Below are 18224 nucleotides of genomic sequence, written 5' to 3'. Positions count from 1 at the left end.
ATCTGCATGCCTTCGGGAAAAATTACGGCTGTATTTTCCCCGTGCTTTCAGCCGTTCGCAGTACCAGCACAGCAAGGCCGTTTTGGTTAGTGTTACAAGGCCAGATCAGTCAATCATCCAGACTGCTGCCCCTGCAACTACTGGAAAGGCTGCTGCCCCTCTTCAGCAACCACACATTTGTCTGGCCTCTCAACAGATACCCCTCCGTTGTGGTTGCACCTACGGTACGGCTATCTGTATTGCTGAGGCACGCAAGCCTCCCCACCAACGGCAAGGTCCATTGTTCATGGGAGGATAATTTGCTTATAAACTATAAAAGCTTTGATGAGATCTGAGTCAGTACGTTTACACGAGACACATGTTCCCGCAAACGAATTTCGGAAACCGTTTTTCGCTATCGTGTTTACATATTAAGACCTGAAGCGGATTTGCTAGCCTAGTCAAACAGGGCGTCTGGAAATTAGCTGCTCCAGTTTCTGATTTAGTCGGCACAGTCACTATTTCTGCTCAATTAAATATTATAAGTGGACAGTTTCATGCTCAGTGTAGTATGTCTATTTCTCCGTTTTGTGCAAAAAGTCACTGCGTCCATATTAGCGGAATTTTTTTATAACAAGTCGTAACCTGACACACTAATCACATTTCGAAAACGGCGTGCGTTAGCATGGTAGCGAAAATTCATTGTGGAAGTGGAAAACCGGCAACAAGAAACAGATTTCCAGAATATGTTTTGGAGTGTTTACATGACCAACCAAAACGGTATTGGGAAATTAGTTTACGAAATCCGATTTTGGGAGCCCATGTAAACATAGTGAATTACAGCTCAGAATCTAAACTTCCCTAATCTCATAGCGGCCTAGTGGTGATGAGTGTGGAGTCGTGTAGGGGGAGATTGGAGGCTACTGTTTCGCGTTTTACTGCTTGCAATTTTATTCTCGTTTCTGAAAGATTCTATGGCTTCCTTATTAATTTAATACAAGTACCATAATACAAGTACTATTAAGTCCGTGTTACATAGCCTACATATACGAATACTCTGTCAAGTGCGAGTTATCATTGTCAATAATTTACAAATTAAGCAGGAAACACACAAATGCGAGTAAATATTCAAAACGCAAAGGGCATAGAAAAAACTGACACATTTGCCAACGAATGAAATGGTGACTAGGTCTCAGCCATACATAAAATTTAAAAGAAAATTTTCGAGGTAGCTCCTTTAGTTCACTGCTTTGTTAAACAAGAAAGTCTTCAATTAAAGAACATCTTTTACCACCAATAAGACGTTTTTTGTTATTTTATATCAAGAAACTGTAGCAATACCAACACGTTTTCGAGAGATCCTCAACACAGTGGTGCTCTCGTATTAAATGAGCTGCCGCTTTAGTTCGTCTGCTAGAATGGCTGCCCACCCTTTTTAATTACAGACCATCTCTTGAAATTAGTTTCGAGAATTTGTAAAGTCAACTTAGGTTGTTGTGTGACCATAATGAACGCTGTTGAATATATATTGTACTTTTAATAGTTTCAGTGCTGCATACAGCAATTCATCCCACAATTGGTGTTGGTGGAGACGTATGAGGAAAAACAGTAAAATTTTTGAGTAAGGTCGGAATTAATTCTTGCAAACACTTTAACTTCTCCATTATCTACAGTCCAGTCCACATAAATGAACGATTTACATATTTATAAACAATCTAACTTCGAGGTTAATATACTATGCAGTTCAAAATGGTTCAAATGGCTCTGAGCACTATGGGACTTAACATCTATGGTCATCAGTCCCCTAGAACTTAGAACTACTTAAACCTAACTAACCTAAGGACAGCACACTACACCCAGCCATCACGAGGCAGAGAAAATCCCTGACCCCGCCGGGAATCGAACCCGGGAACCCGGGCGTGGGAAGCGAGAATGCTACCGCACGACCACGAGATGCGGGCTACTGTGCAGTAAAGAAAGAGCGTAACCTCCAGTTCTCTCTACATGAGGTGAATGTTATTGTTTTGAACGTCATGTTCGCATCACGTGTTGTGAAACATTCGATCACGAGAAGACAACTCTTTCCGCCTTCGATATTGCGTGTGACGTCAAAGTGATGAAACTTTGCAGGGAGCGGGGCCAACGAGATATACGGGCCCTGCGACGACCTTGTGACGTCACGGCAGTCGGCTTGTCAGCCAAACTTCGCGAACGCTCGGGTCCTTGCAGAGCCCACGGGAAGCCAATATTTAACTGAAAAGGTGTCCGCCCCCGGTAGTTGAGTGGTCAGCGCGACGGAATGTCAATCCTAAGGGCCCGGGTTCTATTCCCGGCTGGGTCGGTGATTTTCTCCCCTCAGGTACTGGGTGTTGTGTTGTCCTAATCATCATCATTTCATCCCCATCGACGCGCAAGTCGCCGAAGTGGCGTCAAATCGAAAGACTTGCACCCAGCGAAAGGTCTACTCGACGGGAGGCCCTAGTCAGACGACATTATTATATACTGAAAAGGGACCCAATAAATCTCTTAATATCGAGAACGTGAATGCCTTTGAACAGGCAGTCAAGAATAAGTTAAGTCGTCTGAAGTAGTTAGTTACTCCCTGCGAGAGACGGCTGCTGGCACTCTAAAGAGCCGCGTTGTTTGAGGCGCCATGCACGGATTGCGCGGTCCCTCCCGCCAGAGGTTCAAGTTCTCCCTCGGGCATGGGTGTGTGTGTGTGTGTGTGTGTGTGTTTTCTTAGCATAAGTTAGTTTAAAGTAGTGTGTAAGTCTAGGGTCCGATGACCTCATCAGTTTGGTCCCTTAGGAATTCACACACACACACACACACACACACACACACACAAAGACTAAAGACCTGCAGTGTCACGTGTTGTGAGGTACGCGCCACGGTCGGTCTTTCTCCTGAGCCTCGTGCAGGAAGTGTTGAGAGATGCCTCTTACCCACCGGGAGGCGTTCCCGTTGCATATATACAAGAGTGATCTCTCAGGAATGAGTTATCATTGCCAGTGATTTACAAATTAAGTATAAAAGCACGCAAATGAGAATAAATATTCGAAACACAATGGTCGTCTGGTTCCATTCCGTCCCGTCTAGTGGGGCAGACCGCCAAGTGGCGAGCGCAACAGGGTAGCGGCACTGGGGCACTGACTGCAAGCCGCTCACACGCCGTTCCGGAAGTCTCCTTCCTGCCACAGGCTGGCCCGCCAGGTACGTAAATCCGGCGCCACCGGCAAACCTCTAAGCCGCGCCCACACACGAAACCCGAGGCCCACGAGAAATAGAAACGTAGTTTGTCTGCTGATCTGAGCGAGTGGGCGAGCGCAGGACTACTTTCGTGACGTACGCGCCGTGGCCTGTCTCTCTCGCAGGCCTCGCACGCAACACGAGGCCCACGAGAAAGACAGGCCGCGGCGCGTACGTCACGAAGGTAGTCCTGAACTCGCTCGCTCGCTCAGCTCAGAAGACAAAACGCGTTTCTAAACCTGTTAACTCGCAGCTGGGCGTGTAAGTACTTACAAGAACTGCATCTTCCACTGGAATCTGCTATTATGAAGTCTTACTGATTAACAGTACTACAGCAAAATTTAATTTAAGATCAATACTCGATATACATGGTATAACGGCTTGTTTATAGCATTCATTCTCTTCTGCTTAACAGTACTCATTAGATGCTGGAAGTGGTGCCCCATGCAACTGATAATCATTTTAGTATGATTTTATTTTATTGTACGCCAGTACAGCCGTAACAAATTATAAATAGGCCCATGGACATTGAAACACCCCCGTTTAATTCCTTTACTGGATTTTGTGTAATTTATCGAAGCCGCCAAACAGTTAATTATTATAATTATATGACCGTGTGCTTAATGGATGAAAGGCTATCGGTTTTTCTGCTGTGGTTTCGGGGGTATTCCAACCGAGTGCGGCTGTTCTGAGACTGAATAGTGAAATGATTGAAAGTTTGTCTATTATTAAGGACCATGAAGGTTGCGATGTACAAACTGATATATATTTCCTACTAACAAACGAATTCTGAGGCAGTTGCTACCTTCGCCTTACACGTCTAATCACAGTTATATCTTTCTATTGGTTGCTGATTTTCAGTACTTCGTCACACGCAATGCTGATGGTTAACATTCACAACAATCCTCACTGCAATCCATGGTTGTCGCTGGCCGACGCGGTTGACGCGAAACACGTAATTCGGCACTTGTCACTTTCTGTTTCATATCACTCGCGAGTCGGTATTAGTGAGGGTCAACCCCACGACGATCAGGGGGACGTGCTCACTCGTCATACTCCGGTGAATATTACCGTTTACAACTCACTCGACCACCATTCTTGCCTGTCTCTCCCGCACTACCGGTCACTCGACACTGTCTAGTACTACTGCCCACTCGACACTAGTCTCACTGCCTCCTGCAGCGCCGACAATCGACTCCCGTCTACTATCGACCTGGGCGTCGGAAACTAGCATCTACGGTCGTGGGATCACGGATCCCCTACAACATCCCATCATTATAGGACTAATAACAGTAAGATTCCTTAATAGCGGACTCCAGTAGAAGATTCAGTTTTCGTTTTGTTACGAGTTAACAGCTATAGAAACGTAGTTTGTCTGCTGATCTGAGCGAGTGGGCGAGCGCAGGACTACCTTCGTGACGTCCGCGCCGCGGCCTGTCTTTCTCGCAGGCCTCGCACGCAACATAAGTGACGTCACTGCTCGCAGCGTACTGCAGTTCCACGGCTGCTGCACGTGTCTGCACGAGGTTCTCGGTGCTGTCACTGCAGTGGCGCCTCTTTCTGTCATGCCTCCAAAAGTTCAACTCTGTTACGTGTAGTGAAACGAGGCCACTAGCCTTCGCCCGCTAGTATGTAGCACCATTCTAACGCTGCCTGGTGACTGTACACCTGAATTCTTTCCCACATTTGGTGGCACGACTGCAGCTGTGAGCTGTTCGATTTCAATGTGTTCTCATTTCCATTCCCCACCCCATCCTTTTTTTCTTTCTTTTAGTGACACTACTGCCCAATTTTCTGTAGAAGTACGTTGGGACCTTAGACAGTAAGTGACACATGTCGTCCCACTCTAAGCCCATTACACAACAAGAGTGGCGCGTTCTCAGAAGAGAGTAAATTTCCTACGCCTCCTGCAGACACAGTTCTGCTGCCATACGGATGACAGGGTCGTCATAGTTAGTGAGTGAAGTGGGTCGACAGTTGGAAACGTACTCGGCAGTTTAAGCACGTGCGACCATACGGGCGAACTGTCTAGGATGCACACACATTCACCATGAAATTCTGGCGATGTGTGGACGAAATGCAATGTTCCGTCAAGCAGTAGTGAAATGATGGTAACAGTTTCACCAAGGCCGGACAAACGCGTGTGATAACCGATCCATCAAATGGTCCAGATCTTGCACCATAAGATTTCCCTCTTTTCAGCAAGCTGAAACAACATCTAGGGGAAAAAGATTTTCAAACGATGACGACGTTCACACAGCCGATTATCGAATGGCTCGGTGACGAATTTCTCTCATTGAGGAATTCTGCTTTCCACCATTGTTTACAAAGACTTGGTCACTATGTTGAAAATTAATGCCATGAACCCGTTTCACTTTTAAATACAAGGTTGTAATATTTCTGGCTTAGTCACTCATCATAGTAGGCTCCAAGAAGCTGTTCCCAGAGCAGTGGAGATGCAAGAGTTATATAGATGACTAAATGTGGTGTGAGGTACCTGTGACAGATGTTAGATTCGGCACCATTCCCGTGAGAAAGACCGCCTGCATAATGCTACTGCTCTGTGATTGACTGCTGTGTTCGGAGCAACGGCGCCAAAACGTTATAGTTATTATTATTAGTTAAACTACTCATTGGAATGACTTCAATTTTTAATATGAATATCTCTCAACAGCTATCAACCAGTCATTTTAGAATTATTAAAAACAATTTAAATCAAAAACAAAAGACTTGAGAAATTGCAGACGAAGCACTTCGGAAGCGTTCGGGTCACACCTTTTCTGGTATGGCGCACGAAGTGTTTCGGGCTCTTCGTCTCTCTGAATTAGGCAGTCGAGAAGAACAGACATGTTGTCTGTCGTAGGATGTGTTTCCAATTTTTATTTAAGTTCCTGTTCGTCACTCTGGATTAGGCAGTCGAGATGTACAGTCATGTTGTCTGTGGCAGGATGTCTTTGCCAGTATTCAGTATTAAAAGATTCACTCCGGTAGTCATGAGGCACAGACACGTGCCACAAATAGTGTAAAGATACATTTCCGTGAACATTGTGTTTGATCATGTACTTCGCTGTATCAGAAGGTCTTGTATTAAGATCATGTAGTCTTCTCGTGTGGCTACATTAAAACACGCGAGTGGCACCCCAAAGAAGTGATACATTATTTCAGAACAGAAACTCGCTAAAAGTCAGTTTCAGCCTCAAGATACAGAACCTACGAACTGCGTGCTGTTTTCTGCGCTGGGGACATCAACTTGAAGACAGCAGGTTAGTGAAGTATAACAGAACCTTCGTATTCCACACAGAGCAGTGGAAACAACTAGGCGCCTCACGTGTACTGCACGCACAGAACAAATGTGCTCAGTGACACGTCATCTGCAGTAATGCAGGGGAGGTAAAGGAGGATGATCGTTATTAACACCAACAATCAATTCTTTCTTCCATTCTTTCCGTAAGGTGTACAACTTTGCTTCCGCCGTTTGCCGATAGGTGGCGACAACGGTAATTAGCGGTCGAAAGAAACGTATCGCAGACGTCAGGCAGTTAGCATGGATCTCGGTCAGCACAACCTCATTCAAACATTAGTCGATTTGTGTCTGCATCAGTTGTTCTTGATTTAAAATGTCAGTTTACGAGTCTAATTCTCGTCATTTCAGTATGAAGAAAGCAGCGACTGAGTCTCATCGAATGCTGTCAAGTACGCATGGTAGGGACGCTATTAGTGAGAGAGCGTGTCGAGAGTGGTTTCAACGCGTCAAGAGCGGTGATTTTAACGTCGTAGACCGGCATAGTGGTGGGAGAGAGAATGTTTTCGAAGATGCAGAATTGGAGACATTGCTGAGTGAAGACTCGCGTCAAACTCAAGAAGAACTGGCAAGATTAGTGGGAGTGACACAGCAAGCCATTTCGAAACGCCTCAAGGCTATGGGCATGATTCAGAACGAAGGAACTTTGGTCCCGTGTGAGCTGAAACCAAGAGACGTTGAACGGCGTTTGTGTGTTTGTGAACAGTTGCTTCAGAGGCAAACACGGAAGAGATTTCTGCATCGCATTGTGACCGGAGACGAAAACTGGGTTCATTACGATAACCGTAAATTCGAAAAATCATTGGGATATCCCGGCCATGCTTCCACGTGGACGGCCAAACCGAATATTCACGGTTCCAATGTCATCCCCAGCGTTTTGTGGGACCAACTCGGAGTCGTGTACTACGATGTGTTAAAACCAAGTGAAACAATCACAGATGCTCGTTATCGAAGGCATCAATGCGTGTGAGCAGAGCATTAAAAGACAAACGGCCGCAATACAGCGAGAGGCACGATAAAGTGATTTTTCAGCACGACAACGCTCGACCCCACGTTGCAAAAGAGATCAAAACGTACTTGGAAACGTTGAAATGTGAAGTCCTACCCAACCTGCCGTATTCTCCAGACATTGCTACCCTCTGACTGTCACCTGTTTAGACCAATGGCGCATGGCTTGGCTGACCAACACTTCCGATCGATTCGTGGGTCGCTTCAAAAGATGAACAATTTTTTCGACGCGGGATTCGTACACTGCCCGAAAGATGGGAGAAAGTTGTGGGCAGCGATGGAAAATACTTTGAATGATATATGTGTAACCAATTTGTTTCATTGAAGCCTCAAATGTTGGGGGAAACGGCGGAAGCAAAGTCTTACACCTTTTAAAAATTTCTTGGCCTGTCATTATAGTGTGTAACTTTTTTTTGTCCCATTGAAAGTGTGTGTGTGTGTGTGTGTGTGTGTGTGTTCAAATTTAGACTGTACGTACACTGCAAGAAAAAAAATTCGCAACACGAAGGAATTGTCCGAAAGGAACGAAAAGTCGAGGGACATGAAGGGGAAGCAGTGGTTGAGAAGGGATTGAGACAGGGTTGTAGCCTCTCCCCAATGTTATTTAATCTGTATATTGCGCAAGCAGTAAAGGAAAAAAAGAAAAATTCGGAGTAGGAATTAAAATCGATGGAGAAGAAATAAAAATTTGAGGTTCGCCGATGACATTATAATTCTGTCAGAGACAGCAAAGGACTTGGAAGAGCAGTTGAACGGAATGTACAGTGTCTTGAAAGGAGGATATAAGATGAACATCAACAAAAGCAAAACGAGAATAATGAATGTAGTCGAGTTAAGTCGGGTGATGCTGAGGGAATTAGATTAGGAAATGAGACACTTAAAGTAGTAAAGGATTTCGCTATTTGGGGAGCAAAATAACTGATGATCGTTGAAGTAGAGAGGATATAAAATGTAAACTGGCAATGGCAAGGAAAGCGTTTCTGAAGAAGAGAAATTTGTTGACATCGAGTATAGATTTCAGTGACAGGAAGTCGTTTCTGAGAGTGTTTGTATGGAGTGTAGCCATGTATGGAAGTGAAACATGGACGATAAATAGTTTGGACAAGAAGAGAATAAAAGCTTTGGAAATGTGGTGCTACAGAAGAATGTTGAAGATTAGGTGGGTAGAGCACGTAACTAATGAGGAGGTATTGAATAGGATTGGGGAGAAGAGAAGTTTGTGGCACAACTTGACTAGAAGATGAGATCGGTTGGTAAGACATGTTCTGAGGCATCAAGGGATCACCAATTTAGTATTGGAGGGCAGCGCGGAGGGTAAAAGTCGTAGAGGGAGACTAAGAGATGAATACACTAAGCAGATTCAGAAGGATGTAGGTTGCAGTAGATACTGGGAGATGAAGAAACTTGCACAGGATAGAGTAGCATGGAGAGATGCATCAAACCAGCCTCAGTACTGAAGACCACAACAACATGATGTACATGTACAGACAAGAAAATTATTGCAACTTCTGAAAAATTGGATGATTTATTCAAGAGAAAAAGCTTCACAAATTCTGACCAACTCTCATGTTACATCGTTTCAATATCCCAAGACCGTTGGAGGATCCTGTCCACAGCAAACATTCTCAGTTGGGGGCAGATCTAACGAAACTGATGGCCAAGGTAGGGTTTGGTAAGCACAAAGACCAGCTGTAGAAACTTTCGCCATGTACGTGTGGGTACTGTCTTGCTGAAATATAAGCCCAGGATAGTTTGCCACGAGCGGCAGTAGAAAGGGCCGTAGAATATCGTCGACGTACCGCTGTGCTGTAAGGGTGCCGCGGATATGAACCAAGCGGGTCCTGCTATGAAGAGAAGTGGGACTGAAGTTAATCAGTCCTGGTTGTTGGACCGTGTGGTGGGCGACAGTCATGTTGATATCCCGCCACTGTCCGGGGCGTCCCCAGACACGTCTTCGCTGGTGATAGGGGCTCAGTTCGAAGCAGGACTCATCACTGAAGACTACTCCAGAGGATGAGATTCCAGACCGACGTCGTGGCTGGAGACGCCTTGAACAGAGGTGGGGAACCAACTGGACTGTCGCCCTCCGTACGGCCCGACAACCAGGAGTCACGGCCCGAGGTGCCATTTCTTTCCATCTGTGGCACGTTTACAGCACAGCGATACGTTGACGATATTCCACGGCTCGCTTTGTTGCCTTTGATGTCAAGCCATCCTGGTCTTACATTTCAGCATGATAATGCCAGCCCGCACACTGCTACAGTTTCTAATGCATGAAGTTTCTCGACTTTAGCCAGCAAGGTCGCAAGATTTCTCCCCAACCGAGAATATTTGGAGCACTATAGACAGGACCCTCCAACCATGTCGGGATTGTGGCGATGTAACGCGCCGGTTGTATAGAATTTGGCACGATATCCCTCTTTTTTTCGGTATTATTCGTTGCGTTTTGGTCTGGGCGGACGTCACATGACATCCGTTCACGTTGGTAGTTGATTGCTTTACTCAGTTTTTTTTTTTTTATTATAGAGGGCAACTCGCCCTTTTTTCACATGATATCTTGCGAACTATGGATGAAGGGTATCAGACGAATGCCATATTCCTTGACTTCCGGAAAGCGTTTGACTCGGTGCCCCACTGCAGACTTCTAACTAAGGTACGAGCATATGGGATTGGTTCCCAAGTATGTGAGTGGCTCGAAGACTTAAGTAATAGAACCCAGTGCGTTGTCCTCGATGGTGAGTGTTCATCGGAGGTGAGGGTATCATCTGGAGTGCCCCAGGGAACTGTGGTAGGTCCGCTGTTGTTTTCTATCTACGTAAATGATCTTTTGGATAGGGTGGATAGCAATGTGCGGCTGTTTGCTGATGATGCTGTGGTGTACGGGAAGGTGTCGTCGTTGAGTGACTGTAGGAGGATACAAGATGACTTGGACAGGATTTGTGATTGGTGTAAAGAATGGCAGCTAACTCTAAATATAGATAAATGTAAATTAATGCAGGAAAAAGAATCCCATAATGTTTGAATACTCCATTAGTAGTGTCCCGCTTGACACAGTCACGTCGATTAAATATTTGGGGGTAACATTGCAGAGCAGTATGAAGTGGGACAAGCATGTAATGGCAGTTGTGGGGAAGGCGGATGGTCGTTTTCGGTTCATTGGTAGAATTTTGGGAAGATGTGGTTCATCTGTAAAGGAGACCGCTTATAGGACGCTGGTGCGACCTATTCTTGAGTACTGCCCGAGCGTTTGGGATCCCTATCAGGTCGGATTAAGGGAGGACATAGAAGCAATTCAGAGGCGGGCTGCTAGATTTGTTACTGGTAGGTTTGATCATCACGCGAGTGTTATGGAAATGCTTCAGGAACTCGGGTGGGAGTCTCTAGAGGAAAGGAGGCATTCTTTTCGTGAATCGCTACTGAGGAAATTTCGAGAACCAGCATTTGAGGCTGACTGCAGTGCAATTTTACTGCCGCCAACTTACATTTCGCGGAAAGACCACAAAGATAAGATAAGAGAGATTAGGGCTCGTACAGAGGCATATAGGCAGTCATTTTTCCCTCGGTCTGTTTGGGAGTGGAACAGGGAGAGAAGATGCTAGTTGTGGTACGAGGTACCCTCCGCCACGCACCGTGTGGTGGATTGCGGAGTATGTATGTAGATGTAGGTGTAGAACCAGTCCTCTGACCGAACACGCTCAGCTACCGTGCCGGCAAATGTCAATCAACGGCAAACCGAATGACTGCTTGCATGAGGGCCAGAGGTGGACCAACGCGTTATTGACTTCCTCAATTTGTGAAGCTCCTTCTCTTTGATAAATCAGTCATTATTTCTGAAACTGTATTCATTTGTCTGTCTCTACATCTTACATCATACCTACCGATTTCCGTCCCATCCGGACAATTCTTTCGTGGTGCGTCGTTTTTTTTTTACCTCATAGTGTATAAACAGATGATGCACGTGACAATTTGTAAAGATTTTTGTATAAATAAAAAGTGAAATAAATAGGGGAGCAAACAGATGCATCAGCACACAGACTGGAACCAAAACGTAAGGGCATAGAATTAAACTGTTTAGCATTTGCTGACGGCATGGCACTGATCGCCCAAGACATTACCGATGCACAGACACAGCTAGAATTACTACAAGAGCAGGCAGCAAAAATAGGATTAGAAATTTCATTTGAAAAGACAATTTATTACTGACATCAAAGATGCACCTTCTGATCTCAAAATTGGTAATAACTACATCTCTCGAGTACAAGAATTTCAATATTTACGTGAATGGAGTGCAGAAAATTGTAATGGAAAGAAATCTGTCAGATCAAGAGCCCAGAAAATGGGACGGCGTTTCAGTTAGCACAAAACGTTTACAACAAAAAGTGTCTCTCGTGGAACTGGAAAATGCGACACTACACAACAGTAACTAAACCCGAAGCTCTCTACGCATCTGGGCCACTAAATCTTAAACACAGAATTAAAGGTGAAAGAACGTAAAATAATGAGGAAAATCCTAGTACCAAGAATTAAAGATGGTGTGCATTATCAAAAACCCAAAGCAGAAATATATAAAAATATCTCCAAAATAACATACATAATGCGCGTGAGAAGTATCCAGTTCATGGAGCATTACGAAAGAATGGACTCAAACAGGTTAACGCAGAAAATCCATACATTTTTAAAGAACAAAACTACAAGTCCGGACTGGTACAAACAGACGGAAAAAGACCTGAGAGAATTAGGGTTTCCAAATCTACATGACAGAAATGAAATCACAAACACACGGGGTTTTGAGGAAGAACAGAGAAAAACTAACCGACATACGTGGTCTGCGCAACGAAAACGAGGCCATTCGTTGCGTATGAAGGAATACTGGGCGAAAAGGAAGGCCAACAAATGTTGATTACGGTGCTCCTAAGCGATCCATCCACTAAGAAGAAGAAGAAGGGGAGCAAGAAAGCTAGTGGCATGAAGATCATGGTCTGAGAGACAAAGTACTGTAAATATTTTGTATTGCATGCTCGAAATGGCCGCCGAGTGTGATGTGACAATTCTGAAATTAAAATTAGAAGTATTCAAAGCGCCTACATTAACGAACACATTAAGATCCTTCAGTCTGGAACCGCGCGACCGCTACGGTTGCAGGTTCGAATCCTGCCTCCGGCATGGATGTGTGTGATATTCTTAGGTTAGTTAGGTTTAAGTAGTTCTAAGTTCTAGGGGACTGATAACCTCAGCAGTTAAGTCCCACTGTGCTCAGAGCCATCTGAACCTAAAATCACGGAATAGTTGTGCATTTGCGGATGAAATTTATGAGCCAACACTTAGCTGGTTTACCACGGCAGACAGTAGTATCGTCTTCCAGTGTTACTTCTTTTATAAGTGTGTTTTTCTTGCCCCCATTTTATTCCTCCATGAAATCCATTCTCATGAAATCCAATTCCGTGTCCAACATTTGATTTTTCTTCTCCTTTTGTTTAACTGTTACCTAAACTCTGTCATAACGTGCACTACAACATAAATACCCGCACGAATTATTTCAGCTGGCGCCTTATTGTAAACTGTGATACAACGTGGAATTTACGGCAGCCCTGGGCTGGCACGGCAGTATGACACCAGGTGTGGGCTTCACTTTAATTCTGTGCGTGAAAGTGGGCTATCGTTCCCTAGTTTGAGCCGGCGGTCAGACGCTCAACCAGAACCGTATTGAAGTTATCAGGTATGTGCCACTCGAGCGCAGTCACGGATACGCCACGCATTAGTCGCCTAACACAGAACAACCGCAATAATTTCTGTCAACAAAGTCGCAGAGCAACGGAGCTGACGTCTATTTTGTATTCTGTTAGGAATCCAAACACGTCCCTTATTACTCTTCTTACGCAGCGAATTCATGTAGACAACCACTAACTCCGTCACTACTTGTGCCGCTGCCAAAACTTTTATTTCAGACATGACTCCGGCACACACAAAGCGACACAACTGTAATGTACAGCAGTGTCGCTACGTACATCTCCGACGCCACGACAGACTTTCTAATTTTATCTGGCCGCCTTACGTTAGGTCTCGGTCTCGCTCTGTTCGTAGTTCTTGGATACTGCAGACAGCTTCCATGCTTCCACGTGGCTGCATGTCATGCTCTCCTGACTAATTTTCATTAGAGTTATTATTAGATCTTCGAATGCTCTCTCTCTTCCCTGATCTATTTGCTTGTCTACTCAACTCCCCAACTGTAATTCCCAAGACGAGTCTCCCTGTAGTACAGGGTGTCCCAAAAAGAATGATCCGATTTTAAATTGAATTATCTATTAGGCAGAAGGGCTTAACACCAACAAATTGCATACTAAATTACTCAGAAAAGACAGAAGTTTATAAAAATCCATTATAAATGTCCAATTTGTCCTCCATTGGCTGCACGAACGACATCTAGCTGACAGCCGAATCCTCCCAAACTGAGCGTAAGGTGTCTTCTGTAACTGAAGCAACAGCAGCTGATATTCTGGTTTTTAGTTCATCAATGTCACGAGGTAAGGGAGGAACGTAAACACATTGTTTAACATATTCCCACAGGAAGAAATCACATGGTGTTAAGTTAGGGGACCTAGGAGGCCAAGAGTGTAAAGCCTGGTCTCATAGTCCTGTACGCCCTATCCAACGTTGAAGCACGTTGGCATTGAGGAAACTGCGCACGTTGTTGTGCCAGTGCAGTGGTGCTGACAGATGAAATTGCCAGAGTCAAGTTGTGGGAATAACCAGTTCCGTAGAATTGCAAGATATGATTGCCCTGTTACGGTTTCTTCCTCAAAAAAGTAGAGTCCATAAACCTTGCTTTTGCGAAACAGCACAAAAAATTCACTTTTGGTGAATCACGTTCGTGTTCAATTGTTTCATGAGGATTTTCGAGCACCCATATACGCACATTATGACGGTGAACCTTACCGCTAATAGGGAAAGTTGCCTCATCGCTGAATATCAACCGTGACATAAAAGTGTCGGCTTCCATGTCCTCTAGAACAGCATTGCTAAAGTCAACTCGCTTCACTTTGTCTGTATCTCGAAGAGCTTATACCAGTTGTAATCCGTATGGTTTGAAGGCTAAACGACGCCGTAACACACGCCCCACTGTCATGCGCGGTAACGCAAGATCTCGGCTAGCACGACGCGTAGACTTGCGGACGCTCCGCTCAAATCCTCGTCGGATTTGTTCCACTGCTTGTTCAGGAACGCGCGGCCGGCCACGAGAGATTCGAGCGCGCACGGGGGCTTTTCCGCAGTCGTTCTTCCCCCGAACCATACGCGACTGGAACAGGAAAGGGAGGTAACGACAGTGGCACGTAAAGTGCCCTCCACCGTTGGGTGGCTTGCGGAGTATAAATGTAGATGTAGATGTAGATGTAGAACTACCGCAACACGACGTGGCATGGACACGACTAACGTCTGAAGTAGTGCTGGAGGGAATTGACTTCATGAGTCCTGCAGGGCTATTCATAAATACGTAAGAATACGAGGCGTGTAGGTCTCTTCTAAACAGCACGTTGCAAGGCATCCCAGATATGCTCAATATTGTCATCCTCTGAGGAGTTTCGTAGCCAGCGGAAGTGCTTAAACTCAGAAGAGTGTTCCTGGAGCTACTCTGTAGCAATTCTGGACGTGTGGGGTGCCGAATTCTCCTGCTGGAGTTGCCCAGGTCCGTCGGAACGCATAATGGACTTGAATGGATGCAGGTGATCAGAAAGAATGCATAGGTACGTGTCACCTGTCAGAGTCGTGTGTAAACATGTCAGGGGTCCCATATCACTCCAGATGCACGCGCCCCACACAATAACAGAGCCTCTACCAGCTTGAACAGTCCCCAACTGACATGCAGGTTCAAAAAAATGGTTCAAATGGCTCTGAGCACTATGGGACTTAACTTCTGAGGTCATCAGTCTCCTAGAACTTAGAACTACTTAAACCTAGCTAACCTAAAGACATCACACACACCCATGCCCGAGGCAGGATTCGAACCTGCGACCGTAGCTGTCGCACGGTTCCAGACTGTAGCGCCTAGAACCGCTCGGCCACCCCAGCCGGCCATGCAGGTTCCATTGATTCATAAGGTTGTCTCCATACCCGTACACGTCCATCCGCTGGATACAATTTGGAACGAGACTCGTCCGTCCAGGCAACTTGTTTTCAGTCATCAACAGTCCATTGTAGGTGTTGACGGGCCCAGGCGAGGAGTAAAGCTTTGTGTCCTGCAGTCATCAAGGGTACACGAGTGGGCCTCCGGCTGCGAACGCCCGTATCGATGATGTTTCGTTGAATGGTTCGCACGCTCACACTTATTAATGGCCCAGCATTGAAATCTGCAGCAATTTGCGAAATGGATGCACTTCTGTCACGCTGAACGATTCTCTTCCGACGTCGGTCCCGTTCTTGCAGGATCCTTTTCCGGCCGCAGAGAAGTCAGAGATGTGATGTTTTACCGGATTCCTCATATTCACGGTACATTTGTGAAATGGTCGTACGGGAAAATCCCCACTTGTTCGCTACCTCGGAGATGCTGTGTCCTATCGCTCGTGCGCCGACTATAACTCCACATTCAAGCTCACTCAAATCTTGATAACCTGCCATTGTAGCAGCACCTAACCGTTCTAACAACTGCGCCAGACACTTGTTGTCCTATATAGGCGTTGAAGACCGCAGCGCCGTATTCTGCCTGTTTACATATCTCATTATTTGCATACGCATGCCTATACCAGTTTCTTTGGTGCTTCGGTGTATATCTTCCTTGCTCCTGGAATAACAGCTTGAGATGTACATGCATGTGATTCATTTACTGTAAATTATCAATCTGTGTTTACAATAGTCATATACAATATGTACATTTTTGGGCATATCATGGCTTACACTTCTGTGAAAAAGATAACAACATCTGCTAAAGCAATACCAAGTAAGTTTCTGTAATACCCTTCCAACACTTAACGTAAATGTGTAGCCAAGGTATAAAGATTTATAGTATCTTGTAGGCTTCTGAAGGTGACAAATTAATTTGTCGAAACCGTTAAAGCGAAATAAAAAATGTTTGCAACTGAGGACTGAACTGTATTCTGAGAAATATATTTTACAATTTGCTGAAAAATAGTAGGTATGAATAAAACTGAAGACAACTGTGACGGAAGTGGAGGACCGGGTATTAATTGTCGAGGCTGAATTGAATGAAATCTCATTACTTCTTCAATCAGTTCCCTGCTCTGCCGTATCGCCGCCACCCAGAGGCAGATGGGAAGGCGTAAGGCGCCCTCTCGGTCCTGCTGGTGGAATTCTGAATCTCGGTCGAATCTCAGGGAGGCATCCCCCAGCACCGGCTAGTGAAACTTGACCCTGGCCGAAACTGCAACAAGCTGCGGCAGGACCCCTGAAACTACCACCTCAATCGCTGCTTTCGTCCAAACACGGCGACAACGAGAAGGAAACTTAAAATTCCTTTATCATAACTTACGCCAAACGTCTTGCACTATCCGTATGGTGATTATTTAATTAACCGACGCCATGCGTACCATGCAAAGGAACCAAAAAGATCACCAGTGACATCTATATGCGACTCATTGCAAGCATCTACTTGAGGTGAAACTTCCAGGCAGATTAAAACTGTGTGCCCGACCGAGACTCGAACTCGGGACCTTTGCCTTCACGCAGGAGAGCTTCTGTAAAGTTTGGAAGGTGGGAGACGAGATACTGGCAGAAGTAAAGCTGTGAATACCGGGCATGAGTCGTGCTTCGGTAGCTCAGTTGGTAGAGCACTTGCCCGCGAAAGGCAAAGGTCCCGAGTTCGAATCTCGGTCGGGCACACAGTTTTAATCTGCCAGGAAGTTTCATATCAGCGCACACTCCGCTGCAGAGTGAAAATCTCATTCTGGATCTACTTGAGGTGTTTACAATCGTTGGAAGTTGTGTAATACACATAGCTGTAGTATAATCATATAGCTGGAGCCTTATTTCCTTTTAAATGTACTCACATTTTGACAACAGAAGTGTTTTCAGATAAAAATATTTCGAGAGCTGTACATTCTCGTAGTAAAATGTTTCAGACGTCATTTGCTGCGAAAGCGACTCACAAGGCAGTAGCCGTACTAGTTTTATCCGTGCTGGCACTACACGCGGTGAAACGAAGTCATCTTCGTTTCTGAATGAGACTTCTTACTTTTTATGGTATATTATGATCCAGTGGTAAGAACTGAATAACTTTCCTTCGAAGTTTGTTTCCATTCCCTAGGGTCATCGTCAAAAATTTGACGAACATTTTTAATATATTTTCGCTATGTGCCATGATTCTATATAATAAGTAACCAGGCTCGCGTAGAGGTCCCGGCGGGCCATTCAGTATCTCTCGTCGTCCTTCTTCCTCCCCCCCCCCTTCTCCATGACGTCACTCGTATCCTGTAAGAAGGGGTAAACAGTTAGGACGCCGGCCGTTGCCAGGTTCACAGACCTAACGGTCTACTTCTCACCCAAGTAGCTCCGAAGTTACTGTCACGAGGCTGCATCCATCCTGCTCAGCCCCCTCACCGAGGAAGAATTCCTGACCGTACCGGGAAATGAACCCAGGTCATCCTTGCTGAACACTTCGCTACGGAGGCTGTCACCAACATAAAAAATCCATGTAAATAGTGTTTTGTGGAACTAAACTTTTTTAATGTCGTGACAATTA

General features: G+C 45.3%; 1 non-coding gene across 1 annotated transcript; it reads left to right on the top strand.

The window, feature by feature from the left end:
* The first annotated feature begins 17289 nt into the window (after positions 1–17289).
* Trnas-cga lies at positions 17290–17364 on the top strand. The gene has a single exon. It is a non-coding gene; the product is annotated as a tRNA-Ser (tRNA).
* The last annotated feature ends 860 nt before the right edge of the window (positions 17365–18224 follow it).

The sequence above is a fragment of the Schistocerca piceifrons genome, chromosome 5, assembly GCF_021461385.2.
Source record: "Schistocerca piceifrons isolate TAMUIC-IGC-003096 chromosome 5, iqSchPice1.1, whole genome shotgun sequence".
Lineage (NCBI taxonomy): Eukaryota > Metazoa > Arthropoda > Insecta > Orthoptera > Acrididae > Schistocerca > Schistocerca piceifrons.
The sequence above is the reverse complement of the archived record's forward strand: the minus strand, read 5'-3'. Positions and strand labels throughout refer to the sequence as shown.